Raw genomic sequence first — 23189 nt, forward strand, 5'->3', positions numbered from 1 at the left:
TGGCAGGTGACAGAGATTTGTCCTGACTGTGGGCCAGGTAGGAAAACTCTAGCTACAGGGTACTCTACATACTGTGTTTCACTGACCACAATTGGAGTGTGAAGTTTCCAGGATCTGAAGTAACTTAATGTCATTACTTTGTTCATGAATGCTTGTATTCATTGAGTTGGTATACATTGAGTGTGAATAAAGTTGAAATAGCCACTGTCCTAATGGAGCTTAGGTTCTGATGCTTCCAAATATAGAATAAAGCAAAATAAGTCTCAATTAGATCTTGGGTCACAGGATTGCAGTCTTTGTTTCAAAAGAGCTTCTTAGGTTACTCTGAAACTATTACACTGGCCAGAACCTGGATTTTTTTTTTTTTTTTTTTTTTTTTTTTTTTTTTTTTTTTTTTTTTGGTTTTTCGAGACAGGGTTTCTCTGTGTAGCTTTGCGCCTTTCCTGGAACTCGCTTTGGAGACCAGGCTGGCCTCGAACTCACAAAGATCCGCCTGCCTCTGCCTCCCGAGTGCTGGGATTAAAGGCGTGCGCCACCACCGCCCGGCTAGAACCTGGATTTTGAATGTACATGGTACATGATCTTTAAATTGGAATATGGGCTTTCAATCTCAGCCTCACTAATCCTTTCCTCCTGCACTCAGCTGACTGATCATTTTAATTCTAGTCCATGCTTATGCATCCATGCACTCAACAAAAACAGTGACTTTCAGCTTCACATTCACCAGACAGATTTCTTTTAAAAAGAAAGCAATGCTCTGCTTCAATCAAGAGCTACTGTGCTGTTAGTCACTCATTTACTTTTCTGGAGAAACTGAGGCTTTACAAGGTTTTTGGATAGCCTAAGAAAGTTCTGATGGTTAATAAAAGAAATGGATAGAATTTAAGCTCAGATATCATTGCCACAAAATATTGTGTCTTATCATCTATGTCTTCATTGTGGTGGGCTATTCATATATTACCTGGGGGCATTCTAAAATCTGGTTTGTGGGATTTCTGTATATTACCATTGATTGTTTGAAACTTTAAAAATTGAGGATGTTTTAGTCCATAGAAGGAGTGCAAGTGTGAAAAAAAATGTATAAAATCTGCAAGACAGTAACTGTCAAATTTGGATAAAAGAAATCAAGAAACAGGAGTGAGGAGATAATTCATCTGATAAAGTAATCCAGTAAACACAAGGACTCATTTTAAAAACTGGACATAGTGACAAGTTCTCGCAATCTCACCTCTGGGGAAGTGGAGACCTGATCCCTGAGTCTCCATGGTTAGCCAGCTCAACAATCAACAGCCTGCAGTGAGAGATCCTTCCTCAAAAAATAAGGCAGATGGCTTTTGAGGAACAGCACCCAAGGTTGACCATTAGTGTCCACAAACAAGCACCATACACACACACACACACACACACACACACACACACACACACACACACACACACACACACACATGCTCAAATTGTTATGATCTTATTTTTGCCCAAATTCATTCATAGATTTAATTAAACTACCAGATCCTAGCAAGTAACTTTGAGTGACAGCCACAGCTTTTTTTGTGTGCTGATACAGAGGTGGGAAACTTCACCAAAGAGTGAGGTCAATGTTCAATTAGGACAAACAGGAGACTAGCGCGACCCCTTTCATAACTTACTGTGAAGCTACAGTAATAAGACATTTTGACCTTGGGGAAAAGGTAGACAAATGGATCAAAGATTTTGATACTGCATAAATATTTGTGAAGATAAGTTTATTTTCTGATAATTTCATCTGCACATAATGCATTTTGAGCACATGCTCCCCCACTGCTGAGTCTCATGCCCCGTCCTTTTGAACCCCCTTTCTTCAGTGATGCAAACAATAGTTAGTTGCACATATTCCAATCGTTAACTTCCCTCCAGGCTCACACAAACAACTTGAATCCATTTAACTGTGCAGGCTTGTGTTTAGGATCATTTTCTTTGCATGTGTATGGCTGGTTGTATCAGAGCGCTACACTGAAAACATTCTACTTCTACTGTTCTGTTGCCAGGGCTTATAGTGAGAATTGTAATTTTTCCATGGAGTTAGGCTCAGACAAAGTGAGTGGCTTTTGGAGCCATTTCTGAGAACCAACAGAGACTGAAGGCAATGGGGTGATCCGCTTTACTGCATTTTGTGGCCACAAGGACATGTCACTGTATATTATGTACTCATTATGGGTAGCAGAGGCAAAGTTTTTCTAGAGAACATAGCTGAAAGTCAACAGAAACCTGAACTTGACCCCAGTTACTTCTCAAAACTGCCTTGTACCACAAGTATCCTGTGCACTTCAATGATGTGGTTGATCTGAATGAAAAGTCCAGGTACAATGATCAAGGTCATGTACTCATCAAGGTAAAGAATCCGAGTTTGAGTTCAGTTCCATCCAACTCCAGCTGCATTACCTTTACAAAATATTTACAGCATGAATAATATCAACAAGCGGGCACACAACTATATTGTAATGCTTTTCATTGGTTACACTAGAGATACCTAAGGGAGTGATTAGCCAACAGTTCTGTGAAGTCCTGTAGCTCTGTGATGAATATCCCAACTGAAAAAGTTCATTCTTTAGAACAATTTATCATTTCATTTGTGAAATGTGGGGCATTTTGAACAATTTGGAAAAAAAAGAAAAGAATATATTCAGCTACATATCACTTGAAAACCACTCTGGTTTGGGGTGAATGATTGACAATCCATGAAAGAAAATACCAACTTAAAAGAGGAGAGGGAAGATTCCATACTGGAAGCCATGCAATTCTCAAGGCTCACTTTCAGCGTAGTGCCGAGTGAAATCAGAGAGATGGGCTGATTGCTGGGAAGGAAAGGACATTTCTGAGCTGTGGAGAAAACCCTACCTCAGTGTGCTTGCTCATGCTACATGGTTTCCCATTGATATCCAGAAGTAGCTGCTCCATCACTGGTGTGGTGTTTGGAAAACATTACGAAGTGACTTGTCAGAAGGTTCGGAGAAGGAATACGGTGCCGAGGCAAAGGACTGCAGCCTGGGAGAGAAGTAAAACCAAATGGAAGCGTGGGATTCAACTTGGCCTAATAGCTTTGCTACCTCTAATCAGCAAAGACAATCTAATAGAGCCAGCAAAGAACTTCTTCTTCTTCATATATGAGATAGGTGAGCCCATGCTGACTTAAGCTAGTTAGCATCCAAATAACTAAAGTATTTTGTATTATAGGCAAATTAAAAATATTTCCAACAGACTTCTGGATGATTACCACTGAAAACAATTGATACACACTCTGTAGTGTGTGTATTTATTAAATGATCACATTTTAGAAGTAATAGGATAAAGAGGACTTTGGAGGTCAAGATTGCTATCTCAACGATGTGCTCCTGCTGTGTCACCATACAAATGAGAAGGGATTGTCTTCCTTCATCTCACGTGCTATGATCAGTCTGCCATCATGATTTCATCTACCTTTCCAAATAGGCATTTTGCAAAAGAACAGCATGTCATAAGAAATGATGTAATGTGATTTAGGTTATATTTTATTCTGCTAAATTCTGAGCATTTCAAGATTTCACAGGATATATTTATATTTCTCAGACACTTGCCATCCTTTTTTGGTTCACAGTGATCTGTGTACCAAATTTTTGCTGAACAGTGCCATGTATATGTATTTATGTGTGTGTACGTGATCAGTCTTTCATAGACTTACTGTAAGTGTATGTGTGAGTCATCTCAGTGAGGTCTACTAGTTAGGTTGGTAACTTCGCATAAGGGGACACAATAGAAAGGGTCACGTAAATACAGCTTCAATTTTGAATTAGATGGTTATGTTATGCTATGATTTTAGTTTTTGAGACAGGGTTTCATTTAGCTCAGACTATCCATGAACTCACTAAATACTTGAGGATGATCTTAATCCCCTGATACTTCTGCTTTTACCATTGCCCCAGCTCCCAGGTGCAGGGATTACCTGACTAAATTAGGTTTTAGTTGAAAATTCTTCTTCTGTTATTTGGTGATTGTGGCTTATTGGGTTGATTTCAAAGCTAATTTCAAGGCTTTGGTGTTCTCATCTATGGCATAGGATAAAACTTATAGAGTACTGGAATAATAAGTACATTATTAATAAATCAAAACCTAATGGTACGTGTCTTGTGGTTAATTATAGTTTGAGGAAGATAGATGTCAAGCTCACAGAAGGCTAGAGTAGCAGATGCTTCCACTTAATTGTGTTTGCACATTTATTCAATATGACTGGTGTGACTAGGTCCACATCCTCTGCCAAGGATTATGTTATGTTAAGTTTCCCAGTTTTTAACATTCTCCTTAGTTACAAAAATATATTTAAAAATATCAAAGGTCTGTCGATGGTTTAATTACATTTTCAGGGGAGTATGAAGAAAAGATAACGTCATAAAATCTGTAACATCTGAGTGTGACTTTCCTGTGATGAACATGGGTTGTCTAATTTGAAGAAAATGAACCAAGAGGGGCAACCAACTTTCATATCTGATGATCATGACCAACAGGTTTTATTAACGGGCTGTATGTGTAAGGTGTTTCAAGTCTTAGGTCTATGAGGCAGGACATGGGACAATCATATCCCTACTACCACAAGAGAAGGAAAGTTTAATTAGAATAACAGTTTGATGATCTAAACAGATTATGTCAGTTCTAGAGTGGATGCTGAGGCAGAGAAAACGATCTGTAACTTCCTGTGACAGTGGTTTAGCCTAAGGTTTACCATACATGGCTTACCACTGAATAGTTTCATTTGCTTTCATGTGAAAAGTCATTTGGGGCTGGGCAGCAGAAGAGTTTTAGAGATGAAGTGGAGTGATTATTAGTTCTGTGAGCAAACTGCCTTAATTCACATTCAGGCTCACCACACACTGACTCTGTGACCTTGTTTAACTTAGATATGATTAGATTTTATAATCCACAGAAGTCATTGTTTTTATCATTTTCTTATAAAATTTTCCTGTGTAGACAAATAAAAACAAATAATGATGGTACCTAGCTTGGGAAAATATGAATGCAAAATGAGATGAATCATAAAATGCTTAACACAAAGGTGATATACAGTAGGCACTCAAAACATGCCCAATATTAGGATTTCTATTAGAGAAGACAACTGTTTTTAACCTTTTCTCTATGATGCCAATATCACCATACTTTTATTATGTATTACTTTACATGGGTTGTAGGAAGAAATTACCATATGTTTAAAAAGTAATTCTAGGGATAAATTTTTAAGGCTTGTGCCTTACATCTGTGACAGTACCTCCCTGTCCTTCCTACCTCTTCTGTGAGTGACATATCTTGTGCAATACTCTTAGGGAAAATGGAGAAAACAACATGAGTTAATAACAGAATTATTTTCAATACTTCACTCCTCTTCCCAACAAGCAGTCTTCTCCCCATTCACCGCATTGAAAATTCTGGTTTCCTTTTCTCTTCATATTGAACTCAACCATATTTCATTAGTGTGTGCACAATTAGGGTGAAGTTAAACTAAGTTTGTTTTCATTTTCATTTTGAGACAGCATTCTTACTATGTAGTTTAATCAGTCTGGAACTTGCTAGGTAGGCTTGAGTGGCCTGAACTGTCTTCTGATCGCTAAGATTCATACATTTAATTTGACAAATATCGATTGAGAGCTATTCTGTACCAAATAATATTTTCAGGTCACATTGATGAACAATGCAAAGATTTTTATTCTTTGGAGTGTATATTCTGTGGGTGGAAGGAGATGCAGCTATAATTAACATTATAATGTAAAAATAAGCAAGCTGTATTTTGTCTAGGAGATGAAAGTACAAAAGAATAAAGCAAAGACAGAGTGGAGCATAGAGGATGTGAAGTGAGGGGTGAGTGTTGGTTGCCATGTAAGGTTTGTTGGTCAGGACTCTCTGAAATGTAAATAATTGAGGAAACGCTTGAAGGAAGTAAACACTGTGGTCTGAATGTAAATGACAAATCCCAAACTCATGTTGAGTTCTCAACTTTCAAGATGCAGACAATAAGGGTGGGGCCTCTGTGGACTCTTAGAGTCTGCAACGTAACTGTCCAGGACTTTTCAGTTTTTAGTCTCCACTGAGAAGTCAGATATTATTCTTGTAGGTCTTCCTTTATATGTTACTTGACCATTTTCGCTTGTAGCTTTTAATATACTTTCTTTGTTCTGTCTGTTTATTGTTTTGGTTATTATCTGGTAGGGGGATTTTCTTTTCTGGTCCAGTCTATTTGGTGTTCTGTAAGTTTTTTGTACCTTTATAGGCATTTTCTTCCTAAAGAAAAATTTGATATGATTTTGTTAAAAATATTTTCTGTGCCTTCTTCTATTCCTATTATTCTTGGGTTTGGCCCATAGTATCCTATATTTCCTGGATGTTGTGTGTCAGGAATTTTTTACATTTAACATTTTCTTTGACAGATGGATGTATCAATTTCTTCTATTATAACTTCTATGCCTTCTATGGAAGAGATTCTTTCTTCTGTTTCCTGTGTTCTATTGATGATGCTTGTGCCTATAGTTCCTGTTCATTGACCTAGATTTTTCCATCTCCAGGATTCCCTTGGTTTGTGTTTTCATGATTACTTTCATTTCCATTTCAGGTCTTGAACAGTTTTATTCATTTTCTTCAACCCCTGCCCCCTTGGCTTTCTTTAAGGGATTTATTCCTTTCCTCCAATTATTTATGTTTTCCTGGATTTCTTTAAGGTATTTATTCATTTCTTCTTTAAGCATCTCAATCTTCACAAAGTTGGTTTTAAGGTTGTTTTCCTGTGCTTCATCTGTGTTGGAATATTTAGTAATTGTTGTAGTAGGATAGCTGGGCTCTGGAAGTGCTATATAGCTCTGGCTGTTGTTGATTGTGTTTTTATTCTGGTATCTAGGCATCTGGGTTAGGGATGAACATAGGTCTGGGTGCCAATTTCTGAATTCGTCTTTGTTGGATAGGTGCTTTTATGTTTCTCAACCTCATAAACTTTACATCTCTTTTGTAACTTTTCTTTTTTTAAATTTGGTAACAAGCAAAACTGGAAAACTATAACTATCTAATCTTTAACCCTTATCAAAGACCAAGGAAGGATATAATATTATCTGAGTAAACAGGAAGTATAGAGTAAACAATATCCGAAACTATAGAAATGACAGAGGTATCTAGCTGCCTGGACATTCACACAAGGTTCCTCTACAATGTTGGCGCATCCATCTTCAGGCTCCAGGCCTAGACTATCTGACAGAATTTTCTGTGAAGCAGAAATTTTGAAGGACTGTCCTACCTTGTCTTGGCAAAGTTTGGCAGTCACTTTCTTTTGTGCTCTGCTTGTTCAATTTGAACAGCATACTGTTAGCAGTTGAGGCAAAGGCAGTTTCTTGGCCAAATGGCTAGCTTTGCCACACTGAAAGCAAACTCCACATGGAGGTTCTATGATGCCCATCATCCATTTTTTTTTTTGAGTAAATTGGTGCTGCCAGGACTGTCATGAAAAACCTTAGGTTTTTAAAATATCTTAAATTCCATATTCTGTAGGTCTTGGAAGTGTTTGAAGACCATCTGTCTATCTAAAATATATATTTGAACTTGAAAACATACCTAACAAAACTACAAGTTTGATTGTTTTAGATGACTAACTACTAACCCGTGTTTCTTAATTATCTTAAATAGTTTATAATATAGCTTTCAAGGACTGGAATTTTACATTATATTTTTAAATGAGCTGCATAGGTACAATACCTTAAACAAGAGAAGAAATGTATATACAGTATAACAAAAATAGCCTTAAATTTTTATCAGTATACAAAAATCCATACCAATGTAAAATATTTGTGACTAGTGGTTATTTGAATGTAGACTCAACAATCTACCCTTTTATACCATCATTTCTATACTATATTCTCCTCTTTCCCTCCAGAAAGTGATCCCTAAATCTAATCTCCTTTGTTCAGCTTTTTTCCTGACCATGACCAATAACAACTTGTAACCAACCCCCCTAAATGATGACAAATTTCCATAATGTACCAAATGACCAAAAGCCACCCATCACACCTCTTAGGAATATGGGCATTGTGTTCTCTAGACTGTTTCCTGTTGTCTGGGGTGAGGGCATCTATAGGGGATCCTGAGAAAATTGAGATAATGGTCAAGTCCTGTGAGAGCTAACTGTATCATTTGTTGTCCAGTCTCTGTGTAATGGGAAAGTGCAGGGCTTATCTGAAGTCCTGGCTGGAGTAGTGAGTGAGGCTGGACCATCTCAACTAGTTGCTTTGAGGTTTTTCTGGAGGCCAAGATTTGAGGAAACTGCAACAGAGGCATTGAGAGTCTGGATCACCTAGGGGTACTTGTCCTTATTGGTTTCTGGTCCTTTTTTTCTGAAAACACACAAACTTTTAAAGGTAACATACATATAACATAGGTATAGAATGTGCAATGTGCACAAAGCTAAAGATGATTTTATGTTCTATGTTTGAGCAGGTAAAAGGCATTTGTTAACTTTGTAAGTTTGTTTTGACTGTATAACCAAACCTATATCCACACCATATGAAAGGATGGCATGTAATAATAAGTCACGAGGGTTCTGTAACCAACAGGATTTATCATGTCTCATCCAATCTCAGAGCTGTTCCCGTAGAAGAGGGATCAGCATACATGTCACCTGTTCTGTAGTCTTTCTTGTTTTCGTTTTTCATGTCTGTAGTCAAGATTTTCAGGAGTTCTCCCCCAATCAAATCTGATCTTCATTAATTTTGAAGAGAACTATAACTTTTTGTTTCCTGTGGAAACAAAGGCATAACCTCTCTTCTAACACAGTGTTTTTCTAACTTCCATTTTGAAGTTAAGACATTCTTAAAATACATAGGTTGGCTTAATTTAGCCGTTTTCATAATCCCATATCTCTCAGCAGCTATTTTTCTTGTATATTAGCATTTAAAAAATTCAAAGTCAACTAAGCACCATACAGGACACAGACACCCTGTGTATTTCCCATCCTTATGTGCCTTATTCTTTTCATATGATGTTACTTTTTCTTTAAAGACTTTATTATTTTTAAACTATTTTTTCTATAACTGTCTATACCCATTTTCTTTTCTCTATTCTTAGCATCTAAGTACATTTTTAAAACATATTGTAACCTATTCAGAGGTTTTGTTGGCCTGGACTTGGCTTTTTTTTTTTCTTTACATCTTCAGCCTCCTCTGACCCTGTGAGCCAAATCATTTTTTTCATTTATTTTGCATACCAACCACAGTTTCCCCTCTCTACTCTCTTCCAGGTCCCTTTCCACCCCTCCCATCTATCCCCCATCTACTCCTCCATTCAGAAAGGGGCAGGCCTCCCATGGGAGTCAACAAAGCATAGTATATCAAGTTGAGGCAGGACCAAGCTCCTTCCCCTGCACCAAGGCTAGGCAAGGCATCCCAGCATGGCAAAAAGTTTCCAAAAAGCTAGCTCATACACAAGGGACAGGTCCTGATCCCATTGCTAGGGGTCCCACAAACAGACTAAGCTACACAACTGTCACCCACATGTGGAGGGCCTAGAATAGTCCCATGCAGGCTTCCTAGCTGTTGGTCTAGAGTCCATGAACTTCCACTAGCTCAGCTGTCTCTGTGGGTTCCCCTGTTATGATCTTGACCCCTTTTGCTCATATAATCCCTGCCCCCTCTCTTCAACAGGACTCCTGTGACTTGGTCCAGTGCTGGCTGTAGATCTCTGGATCTGCTTCTATCAATTACTGGATGAAGGTTCTATGATGACCATTAGGAAAGTCACTGAACTGATTACAGGAGAAAGCCAGTTCATGAACCCTCTCCACGACTGATAGGAGTCTTAGCTGGGGTCATCCTTGTAGATTCCTGGGAGTTTTCCTGGCACCAGGTTTCTCCCTAAGCCTCAAATGGTTCCCTCTATCAAGATATCTTTTTCATTACTCTCTCCTTCTGTCTCACCCCCAACTTGACCAACCCAATCTCTCATGTTCCCATCCCCCCATCTCCTCCCCTTCACACCCTCACCCCCATTTTCCTAGGAGATCTCATCTATTTCCCCTTCCCTGGGAAATCCATGTGCTACTCTTAGGATCCTCCCTGTTACCTAACTTCTCTTGGGCTGTGGATTGTAGCCTAGTTATCCTTTGCTTTACATCTAATATCCACTTATGAGTGAGTACATACCATGTTTGTCTTTCTGGGTCTGGGTTACCTCACTCAGGATGATTTTTTTCTAGTTCCATCCATTTGCCTGCAAATTTCATGATGCCATTATTTTTATAGCCAAGTAATACTCCATTGAGAAAATGTACCACATTTTCTTTATCCAATCTTCAGTTGAGGAGTATCTAGGTTGTTTTCAGGTTCTGGCTATTATGAATAACACTGCTATGAACATAGCTGAGCAAGAGTCTTGGTGGTATGATTGAGCATCCTGTGGGTATATGCCTAAGATTGGTATAGCTGGGTCTTAAGGTAGATTGATTCACAATTTTCTGAGAAACTGCCATACTGATTTTCAAAGTGGCTACACAAGTTTACATTACCATCAGCAGTGAAGGAGTGTTCCCATTACTCCACATCCTTTCCAACCTAGACTGCCATTAGCATTTTTTGACTTTAGCCATTCTGACAGTTGTAAGATGGTATCTCAGAGTCATTTTGATTTGCATTTGCCTGATAGCTAAAGATGTTGAACAATTCTCTAAGTGTTTCTTGGCCATTTGTGACTCTTCTGTTGAGAATTCTTCTAAATCTGTACCCAATTTTTAATTGGATTATTTGATATTTTGATGTCTGTTTTTTTGAGTTCTTTATATATTTTGTAGATCAGCCCTCTATCAGATGTGGGTTGGTGAAAATCTTTTCCCATTCTGTAGGCTGCCATTTTATCTTATTGACAGTGTCCTTTGCCTTACTGAAGCTTTTCAGTTTCAGGAGGTCCCATTTATTAATTGTCAATCTCAGCATCTGTGCTACTGGTGTTATATTCAATTCAGGAAGTTGTCTCTTGTGCTAGTGCATTCAAGGCTGCTTCCCACTTTCTCTTCTATCAGGTTGAGTGTAACTGGACTTACATTGAGGTCTTTGATCCACCTGGACTTGAGTTTTATGCAGGGTGATAGATATGGATCTATTTGCATTCTTCTACATGCTGACATCCAGTTATGTCAGCACCATTTGTTGAAGATGTTTCTGTTTTCCATTGTATAATTTTGGCTTCTTTGTCAAAAATCAGGTGTTGATAGGTGTGTGGGTTTATGTTAGGGTCTTTGATTTGATTCCATGATCCACCTGTCTGTTTTTATGTCAGTACTGTGCTGTTTTCATTACTATAGATCTGTAGTAGAGATGGAAGTCAGGGATGATGATACACCCAGATGTTCTTTTATTATACAGGATTGCTTTAGCAATCCTGGGTTTTTTGTTTTTCCATATTAAGTCGAGTAATGTTCTTTTGAGATCTATGAAGAATTATATTGGAATTTTGATGGGGATTGCATTGAATCTGTAGATTGCTTTTGGTAAGATTGCCATTTTTACTATGTTAATTCTACAGATCCATGAGCATGGGAGATCTTTCCATTTTCTGATATCTTCTTCAGTTTCTTCAAAGACTTGAAGTTCTTGTCATACAGACCTTTCACTTGTTTGGTTAGAGCTACTCCAAGGTATTTTATATTATTTGTGGCTATTGTAAAGGGTGTTGTTTCTCTGATTTCTTTCTCAGCCCATTTATCTTTTGCATACAGGAAAGCTACTGATTTTTTTTTTAGTTGATCTTGTATCCAGAAATATTGCTGAAAGTTTTTATCAGCTGTAGGAGTTCCTTGGTAGAATTTTAGGGGTCATTTATGCATACTGTCTTGTCATCTGCAAATAGTGTTAAGTTCAACTTTTTTCTTTCCAATTTGTATTCCTTTGATCTCCTTTTAATGGCCTTGTCTTACTACTGATTTTAGTGGAATTACTTTGATTTTTCTCTCCATTTAATTTGATGTTGGTTGTTGGCTTGCTGTATATTGCTTTTATTATGTTCAGGTATGTCCTTTGTGCCTCTGATCTCTCCAGAACCTTTATTATGAAGGGGTGTTAGATTTTGTCAAAGGCTTTTTCAGCATCTAATGAGATGATCATGTGATTTTTTTTTCTTTCAGTTTATTTAGATGGTGTTTTACATTGACAGATTTTCATATGTTGAACCATCCCTGCACCTCTTGGATGAAGCCTACTTAATCATGAGGGATGAGATTTTTTTATATGTTCTTGGATTTGGTTTGCCAGTATTTTATTGACGACTTTTACATCAGTGTTCATGAGGGAGACTGGTCTGTAATTCTCTTTCTTTTGTTGCATCTCTGTGTGGTATGTGTATCAGGGTAACTGTGGCTTTATAGAAAGAATTTGGTAATGTTCCTCTGTCTCTAATGTGTTTGTGAGTGCATGTACGTGCTTGTGGGTTGTGATGCCTGGAGAGATGGCTCAGTAGTTAAAGAGTGCTTACTGCTCCTTCAGAGAACATGTGGGAACCTGATCTTTGGATGAGAGTTCTGTTCCTGGCCAGAAAAAGGGAAATGGCCTCAGGAGTAACCTTCCAATTGTTTTTATGCCCATTTTGTTATTGCTGGCCTAAAGTCCTCCTCTACTGAGGAGGTCATTAAGGCCTACAATAAGCACTGCCAGGAACAATGTAACACCAACTTATCTATCACGTTCATTCCATCTGTGACTGATATTTCCTCTGCCTCTGCTGACAAAGAGATGGATGAGAATAAGTATAAAGTAAAGGAAAAGAATGGAAAGAGAGAGGAAATGATTGCAGCAGCACCCAAGCCTACACTGGCAGCCCCTCTCTCTGCTCCCCCCATGCCTTGAGTGGCTACTCCCCACACTGCAGTATCTATGGAGTGATTTGCCTGGATGTCTGTCTGCTGAGCCAGCTGCTCTGCATACCTCCCAGCCTATTCCATCTATGGTGTATGCCCACCATGGCCTTTCCAGTTAATGTGGACCACAATACGGCCAGCCAGCCATGGATACCTACCCATCTACCTGTCTTTGGTCCATAAAGCTGCTAATAAATCAGGTCCTGACTTGCCATATTTTGAGGAAGTCCTATGGCAGTGGGCAATGCATTTACAGACTTATGATTGGTACCATTTGACGAAGGCTATGTTGGGGCCTGTGGTCTTCCTTAACTGGAGAGCTGCCTATGATGATCAGGCCAAGGATCAGGATCATTTTAATATACAGTACAACATTGCTGTTTCTCTTGAGATGCTCATGGGTCAGGGACCATATGTTAACCTTGTGACACAAGCCCAAATTGGACAATACACTTATTAACCTGCCTTGGGAGACACCATTGCCCTTAGCATATTGGAGGGATCCTATCACCCTTCAATGACAACCCCCTGCTTCCTATTAACCCAGGGGCAAGGGTATGCTTGCATTTTTCCCCAGAATACCACCAAGCTGATATGGATATTCTCCAGAGATGTGCGTCCAGCAACAGACCAAGAGACATTGGCCAAAAAGAAGCTTCAGAGATGTTCACCAACAGAAGGCAGCCACAAAGGCAATTCTACAAGTTTTATTGGCTCTCAGACACCTAGATCAAAGTCCTCGTAGAGAGGTAATGTACACATGGCCCACTGAGATACAGAAGGCTGCTGCCTAAAGCCCACCACCCAGACAGCTCTCCAGGGTGGATACTCCTTGAGGGCTGGTAGTCAAAGATGAGTACAAGCTTGTTTGGCAAGCCAACCTAAGCCAGGCACAGTCCATTATGCTGAGCTCTCCTGAGGTGAGGTCAACAAGGTTAGGGCAATGCACCCTAGTTCCCACTGAGCATGTCCCATAACATAATAAAAAATGGTGGATGTGTGGGATGACATCCCTAACAGGCTTGAAGGCCAGATGGCCCAAACCAGTAATAAGATACTTTCTGAGAGCCAACCTGGGTCTGCCTAAGGGCCTTAACAACAGCAGTTGAGACATGATCCGGAGATGACCTGGACCAATGAGAGGCAGCCATGTCACACCAGCAGATGCATATTCATCAGACCTTTCCCCAGCATGGGGTGGAGGGTATATAAGGCTTGCCTCTTCCTGAATAAACTGAGCTTGTTGTCTCAACATTCTCCCAGAGTCTGTGTCATTGATTCTGTGCCTACTTGGCCCCCCTTCCCCAAAGGGAACAGCAGCACAGGACCCTGCCACAGCTTATAACATTTGTTTCTTGAATGTGCATGTCTGTAGGTCACAAGGCAACAGCTACACTTGAGGGAGTCAGTTATCTCCTTCTACCGTGTGGGTCCATGATACAGAACTCAGATTTTCAGGCTTGGCAGTGGTATCCTTACCTGCTGAGCCATTTCACTGGCCCATGTGATCTATTTTCATTAGAGAAACTGGTGAATACATCTTGCAATACTCTTCAAATTTGATCAAAATTTAACGATTGCAAAATATTTCTTTTCTAGAAACATTTGCTTTGAAATATAATTTTTCTTTACTTCTTAAATATTTCTAAGACTTCACATAATATACCACCTAGGATTTTCTTAAAGAGAAAGTTTTGAAAAACTGATTTGTTTTTTAAAAAAATATTCATTTAATACAAACTGCTGATTGACATAAAGTCATTCACAATATAACTTGTGGAGGCTCCAGGATTCATGTTGGATTTGTAGTAAATTCTTGCTATTGGCAAGTTCAGTTTGTTTCTTGTTTAAATTCATCATCCTTGGTGAAGTCTACCAAGTTCTACTCATCTTTCCAGAAGACAAGTTTTTAGATCTATTGTTTTTATATAATGTTTCAAAATTTAGTTAGTTGATAGTTTTATATTTTTCTTTTACTTTGTGTGCATGCATGTGTGTATGTGTGCATATGTGGGTACTTGTAGGGCCAGGTTGAGGTGCAGGTCTTCCCCAACTACTTTCCTTTATTTTTAAGATGAGGTGTCTCACTGAGCTAGGATCTTGCTGTTTTGATTAGACAGGCTAGTCAGTAAATCCCCAGGTCTTCCTGTTGTAGTGCTTTGGCACTGGGGTTATAGGCTTGTGCTGATGTGTCTGGATTTTCTGTGGGTGCTGGAGATGCAGAATCAGTTTCTTGGCATTGGGGTTGTAGGCCTGTGCTGGTGTGTCTGGATTTTCTGTGGGCACTGGAGATGCAGACTCTGTTCCTCTTGTTTATGCAGCAATCACTTTACACGGAGCTGTCTCTCCGACCCTTTGTCAATTTCAGTTGGCTCAATTTAGCTTCATGTTTCAGCAATTTGCAACAAATGCTTCAGTCACTGACTTTCATAAGTTTTTTTTTTTTTTTTTTTTTTGTAACTAACAGATGAATTCTCTCTGGATAGTGGTTAGGTTGCATCGTGAAGTAGTTTTGATATATTGTATCTTCTATGTCAATTTATTACTGCTGTTTTAAGTTTATATTTATTTGTTCATTATTCAAAAGTATGTTTTGTTATTTCCTGAAATATTAGAATTTTAGTTACCTCTTTGTTAGTAATCTAAGTCATTTCCCCTGTGGTCATAGAGTAAAATTTGTATTATTAAATGTTTGAGTGCCACTGCTTATCTCACAGCTCAACACACAGTGAGTTTAGGCAGCTGTAGATATAGCTGCTGAATGACTATGAACTCTCCATTGTGGAATGTACTATCCTTTGTCAGATCAATTTTGTTGAGTGTGATTTTCATAATGATATAATTTTTCTGTTTTTAAATTTATTCTTACTATTAGCTATTGAAAGACTTATGTCAAGGCTTCTTATTAATATTGACATTTAATGTTTGCTTTGTATGTTTCAAAGCCCTGTCCCGCATACAGAGATTCTGATTGAGGTGGCATGAGTCTGTATACAAATCTGAGATCAGCAATTACTGAGGTGGAGGCAGGAGGATAGTGATTTCTAGGTCTACACAGACAGCTGGGGTGTCAATAAACAATAACAAATTTTGAGTTTTTAATCTTGACTGATTTTCAATTAAAAAGTCTCCTAGCACTGTTTATTGCCTTGAGGTTTGTTTTGTGGGATATTAATTCTTCTGAACAGGTTTCTGGCATTGTATTTTGGTGTGTTGCTTATTATTTCTCAAGCTTTTTTATTTTTTTCTTTCTCTGAGTGCTTGGGTCAAACTCCTTAACTTTCCAACATTTTAATTTTAGCTTTCCATTTTCTTATATTTAGAGTGTGTTTCTTATAAGGTAATATGTTATTCACCTAACACAATATTTTATTAAACATTAAATTTGATGCTGAGTATTTAGCTGATATACACTAAGTGCAACAAATGCAAAGTCTACATAGAATGACTTTCTCAGCTGTCTCTTTCATGACATTGTTCTTTGTGTCTTCCTTTGTTTAATGAAAACATTTAAAACATCTCGCTACTCTCTTTTTGCTATTAATATGTTATCTGGTTTTCTTTTTTTCTCGTTTACTTTTTCTAGTTATGGTGGAGATTTCAATATGCATCTCAGTTATATTACTAATATGAGTTATCATTTTCAGTTATTGCAGACATGGGTGGACCATTTAACTTCCTCACATAAAATCCATACACAGTGTTTGACTTCTATAAACCAGTACATATACTGGTTTATGTAGTAAATAGTTTTTGTGCTTGCAAACATATTTCACTTTTATAGCATGTTTTTTTGGATTGTTTGAAGGATGTGCTGGTTGTTGGAGCTTCAGGTTAGCCATTATTTTCCTTCACCATTTGGATGCTATTCCATTGTCTTTTCTTTGAAGACACTTTGATGAGAAGTTGATTACAGTTGAAAGCAATTGAGGTCAAGTTTCCTTTAAAGATTTTCCCTTTGGCTTAGAGGCTTAGAATTTCTATCCTGATGAGCCTAAGTGAGGCTTTCTTTGTATTTATCCCATTTGGAGTGGGCTGAGTTCTGAGTCTATGTGTTCTAAATGCTTCTAAAAATTCTTGGCTATTATTTCTACAGTATTTTTTCTATTTTATTTTTTTCCTCAGGTCTTTCTTGAACTCTACTTCCACAAGTATCACTTATTAAAAATTATCTTTGTGTATTGAATGTCTGTGTATTTGTGTGTGTGCACTCATTCTTGTGTGTAAATTTGGATGAATATTTGTGCCATGGTATACCTATGGAGGTCTGAGGACAATCTTGGGTTTTGCCTTTGACTTCTACCTTGTTACGAGACAAAAATTCTCTTGTTTTCCTGCTGCCTATGCCTGGATACCTGTGCCTGGATATCTATGCCTAGATACCTGTGTCTAGATATCTGTGCCTGGGTAATTGTGCCTGGATATCTGGGACTGGATACCTGGTCTGGATACCTGACCTGAATACCTAGGTCTAGATACCTGTGGCTGGATACCTGGGTCTAGATACCTGTGGCTGGATACCTGGCCTCAATACCTGGGCTTGGATTCCTGGCTTCAATACCTGTGCCTGGATACCTGGACCTAGATACCTGTGCCTGAATACCTGAACCTGAATTCCTGGCCTGGATACCTGTGCCTGGATACCCGGGACTTCATTCCTGGCCCAGATACCTAGGCTTGGATACCTGGACTTGGATTCCTGGCTTGGAAACCTTGGCTAGGATACCTGGGCCTGCATACCTGGGCCTGGATACCTGGGGCTGAATACCTGGCTTGGATGCTTTGGAGGTCCTATTGGCTTTGGTCCCATATAGCTGGAGGAATGCAGGGATTAAAGATGCCCAGAGTCTGGCTTTTAAATGTGGATTCTGGAGATTCACACTCAGGTTTTCACATTTTTGTGGCAAGTGCTCACTTTCCATGCCATCTTCTAAGCCCCTCAAATATCACTTATTTATTTGTCTCAAAATGAACTATATTCTTATGTGGATGTAACCGTCTTATTAAATAAGAAGCACAGAGCCAATGCAAAGATGAAAGCCCAAGAGGTCAGAGCTAATAGCAAGCCATAGCTGGGTGGTGGTGGTGCATGCCTTTAATCCCAGCTCTTGGGAGGCAGAGCTAGGCGGATCTCTGTGTGTTCAAGGATACATGCAGCATGGAGACACATGCCTTTAATCTCAATACCAACCATAGAAGACCTGGAGGTCCGTACAGACAGGCAGTGACAAGGAGTTCATGTGGTTGTGTTTACAACCAATGAGAAGGCAGAATAGAAAGTCTATAAAAAAGACAAACAGACAGGAAGTAGGTCTCTTGCTGAAGAGGACAGCAGCAGCAGCAAAGGGTAAGGTTTTTAGCTCTTAGCTCTGACTTCTTGGGCTTTCATCTTTGCATTGGCTCTCCTTATTTAATAAGACGGTTACATCTACGTTCTTATGTTTTCATTTTTAAGTTTTATGTTGCAGTATACATTAAATTATTTTTGCTAATTTTCTATTTTTCTGTGTCTAATTTGTCATTGAGCCTATTTACTAAGTTGCTAAATGTTATGCATTTTTTTTAGCTATGGTATACCTATTTATACTTTTTGTGATTTCTGGCATGCCTTAACACTTTTCATCACTCCCCTATCATTTACCTTACCTCTTTGAAGACTGAAATTGTTCCTCCCAGACTGCCCCAGGCCTGGCCAAACTGTGGGTCATGTTCGAGGTGATTGCCCTACAGCTTTGGATACCATGCTAGTGTGCTAGTCTTCAAGACACTTATAGGAAAGACCATGCCATCTCCAAGACGGTTTGTCTTTGAAAATCTACAAATGCTTTCTAGTTGATATACTAAATGAAAAGCCTGTTCAATGAGTACCTGGGATCATATGGGACACTAGAAAGCCCAGGACATAGTTTTTGATCTTTTAGAGATTATCATAAGTCTGAAGAGTAAAAATACCATTATAGACAATTAAGTGGTAGATTGTTTGATTGAGATTGTAATGACAATGTTTAGGGGAACACTGTGGCCTGTAGTGGTCACAAGAGTAATCTGGAAGGATGGTCAGGTCTTCTATTAGACTGGGCAATATCACTTGCACAGAGCTGGACTGAAAGTAATTGTCATTTATTCAGCAAGGCAGGTCATGTCTCTTGTGACTGGAGAAGAGTATCTGACAGTCTTGAAGTCTTCAGCATTTTTTGAGCATATTTTGACTTTTAGACCTCCACTATTGATGTTAATTTTGAATCCATCTGGGACCTTCACCCTCCTCTGTTTTATCTTCTTTTCCATGACTGTCACTAGCTCTTTGTCTTTATGCATCTGTCTTTTTTGAACTGGAATGTGATTAAATTAATTGGTATAAAAATATACTGTGTGTCATGCTGTGACTATTGGGTTTAAATACAATTGCAGTAGGTTGCACTAATTAATTAATTGGGCTTTATTTTACAAGCTTGAAGTTAAGGATGCTTGAACATAATATGTAAATTTATGCAAATTGTGCAAATTAGTTTTGATTCAAGCATCCTGGCACATAGGAAAATATACTAGATGTGGATTGCGTTATGTGTTTTATTTCTCCAATTTACTATCACCTGAGCTGCTGTAAACAGGGTCTGGGTTTCATGGCTCTGGTATGAAGGAAGATGAACTTACAAACTTAGCACACAAAAATTCTGTCAATTAACTTCATGATTCACTTAACTTAAGTGCATTGATCCAGTGAGAAGTTTTCTGAGTTGGCTTTGAAAAAAGATTTGTTGATAATGCCTTCTTCATTACTCTGTTCTGGTGTTACCATTAGGTGTATTCATTCACTCAACCTGTATTTACTGTGTGGCCCTCTGTGCCTTCTAAGTATGGTAAGATTTGGGATCAGCAAGTTAAATGAGTGGGTCCTTCCTGCCATGAGTTTTGACTGGGTTTATGGTACTAGTGTGAATTTCCTCTTATAACTTCCAACTCTAGTTTAGTTAAATTGCTGTGCTATCAAAGGGACTTCTAAATACCTATGTTTATATCCACAGACAGGTACTACCAGGCTTAGAGAAGATTCTTTCAGCAATGAATAGCAGTGAATGCAGCAGACATCCATGGCTACCCAACATGGTTGAGTGCTCAGCCTTAGATAGGACGTTTATACTATCCTCTAAGGCTCAGGAATTAGTGTAGAGCAGAAATTGGAAAGAGTGTATGAGCCAGAAGATAAGAAGAAGGTGCAAAATACTGTCTTCTGGGCATTATACAGGCATTTGCATTTATTATCTGGCAATAGGTATGACTACCTGCAATGGGCCTATATAAGACTGGTCCTATCAACAGTCAATTAGGGATTCATAAACCTGTTCAGCTGAACTATTGGCTACTGATGGATTCTGGGGGAGGGGCAGACATTGCCTTCAGTTTTGCACCTATTGAGGAGCCACCAGTTTTCAGAGGAAACTTCCAAACCCATGGTCCCACAGATGGTTCTGGTTAAACTCAATAGGTTTCAAAGCAACAACAACAACCCCCTCCAAAAATCATGATGTGGAAAAGTGACTTGTTGGGAGGAAGGTGATATTAGCAGTGTGAGGGAGATTAAAGAGTGAAGAGGTTATACTAATCAGAATGTACTTTATATGTATATAAAATTGTCAAAGAAAAAACTCAAAGAAAGTTGTATTTGTTTATACTCAATTATGCATTGTGATGATAATTATAATAAATATAGTCTAACTATGCTAACATAGGATTTCTACTTGGTTAGTTAAAACGCATTTGATGTTATATAACAAAATCTTATATAGTGGCTGAAAAAACTAGAAACTTCTTTTTTCCTCATTTTATGGAAAAAGGCGCAGTAGTCTTTGTAGGAATTATCTCGTGGTTCAGTGCCAGTGTGTTGGTGCTTCGATCTGGAAGACTGTTCTGTCCTTCGTTATTGAAGGACCAAGGTGGCTGTTCCGTCCCCATCCACTCACTCCTCTTCAGAGCATAAAGAATGAATGCAGGGGAAAGGATAATGTTTCTTTTGTATCTCATGTCCCAGTGATTTACCCATAACCACGCCCACATGGGCGGCACTACTTGGACTAGCGGGTTACATAAATAAATAGTAAATTATAAAAGAAGTACACAAAGTTGGAAGAGGTATATGATTGGGGGCTGGAGGTCATCTAGTGTTGGGTAGGGAGGGTTTGATATGCTCAAGATACATTGTATAAGTATATGAAGTTTTCAAAGAACAACAAAAATAAATAAAACTTAAAAAAAACCTAAAAACAAAATAGGCTTTGATTTTTACTCAGGCAAAGAGGCCCTTTTCTCCTAGTCAGATTTTCCATTAAAACCATCGGCAAGAGCCATGGTGAGTGCTTCAGTTAGCGCAATCAGTGTCAGAGAGCGACATCAGCGCACTGAGAGATCACGTGATTGTTTGCTTCTTTCTAGGGTCACTACTCTTTCAGACCGAGGTCCCTCTTTATCTGTTACTTATACTATTTTAAAAATATTTCATATTCCCAAGTATATGAGTACCACTTGCACAGGTCACATAGCACTATTTGTTCATGCTTTTTAGCCTGGGAGAAAGGAGAAGGAATGCTTGCCCTCGTGTTCACCTCTGCAAGAGCATCATTAGATGCAATTTCATAACTCAATCATGTTTCCTGTTTCTAGCTTTCACTTCCCCTGCCCGGATTCCCACACAAACCCCGTTTCCTGGGCTGAGTCTGTAAACTGTTGTCCCCTTGACAATTGCCCATGTCTTTCTTTCGCCCACACTGCCGTTCTGAACTCTTCATATCACTCTCTTTTCTGCTGAAAGAGTGCTGACTAGAGCCCTACTTGCAGAAATTTCCAGGAGGAGGCACTCAGGAGAAATAGAAGCAGTTCCTCTGCTCTGACAGCCTGTACTGAGAAATTCACCCTATTCTGCACCACAAAGAATCACCCAAGACTGTATGGAGCCTCCTTTTGCATGGAAATTGAGAATAGTAAAATCATGGAAAGACCAAGGGGTACTTATGGATAGATAATTTCATCTTGGTGTATGATGTCTTATAAAATGAGCTCAAATGAATGTTCATAATCCAGTAGCACAATTACTAAAATGGCAAATTGAGGGGCTAGGGAGATACCTCAGGTGAAACTGATAGAGGAAGAGAGCCAGTACTGACCTATGGTTTCTACAGTTTCCACATGTGCAGGCATGCATGTATGTATACAACATCACACGTGTATACACACCAACACGTGTGACTATATCCTACACCCAAAAATTATTTGGTGGCAAGAAATAAGGTTGATTCAACTAATATGTAGTATAGGATAAGTTTTAGTAAAAACAGCAAAACTGAGAGATAAAACATGAGTATTTCTGCTACTCTCAGCATTCCTTCGTTGCCTGCAGTACTTTGGTAGGGTGGAGGCCTCATGTCTTTCCCTGACTGACTTTGGCCTGCTTTTGTTCTTTTTCAGCTTATGTTTAGGCAATCTTGTTTGTGAGACTATATGGGTGTGACTTCTGACATTACTAGGAAAGATGCAGTCTCACAGCAAGCTTCTTGATCCTCTGGCTCTTATGACATTTCTGCCCCCTCTTCTGTATTCCCTGAGGCTTCATTGTGGGAGTCATTTTCTAGATGAACCCATTGGGACTGGACTGCACAACTCTGCATTTACACTGATTGTGGTTTCCTGTGATGGTCTCAAAAAGAAGCTTCCTTGATGACACTTAGCTGTGAGCATAAGAACAAATATTCAGAATGTAGTTACAAATTATTCTAGTTTAGTAAATTAGTGGTTGTAGATTCTCCTCCAAGTTTCATGATTTTACTAGCTGTAGTAGCTTAAATGTAAATGGCCCCCATAAACTCATAAGGAGTGGTACTGTTAGGAGGTGTCACTTTGTTGGAGTAAGTATGGCCTTGTTGGAGGAAATGTGTGACAGACCATTTCCTGTTTCCTGCAAGATGTAGTAATCTCAGCTCCAGCTCTAGCTCCAGCACCATGTCTGCCTACACTCTGCCATGTCATACCATGGTGATAATGGACTGAACCTCTGAACTGTAAGCAAGCTAACAAATTAAATGTTTTCCTTTGTAAGAGTTGCTATGGTCATGGTACTCTTCACAGCAACAGAAACCCTAACTAAGACAGACATTGGTACCAGGAGTGGGGTATTACTGTGATAGGCCTGACCATGTTTTTGTTTGAAGGAATTTGGACCTAGGGACTGGGGATTTGAAAAGTAGTTGAATGCTTTAAGTGCTGCTTAATGGGCCATATTAGTAGGAGCATGGAAGACAGTGGTGCTGAGTGTGATTTGATGAACTGT

Source organism: Peromyscus californicus, unplaced genomic scaffold, assembly GCF_007827085.1.
Source record: "Peromyscus californicus insignis strain IS unplaced genomic scaffold, ASM782708v3 Scaffold_17__1_contigs__length_78620276, whole genome shotgun sequence".
NCBI classification, from domain to species: domain Eukaryota; kingdom Metazoa; phylum Chordata; class Mammalia; order Rodentia; family Cricetidae; genus Peromyscus; species Peromyscus californicus.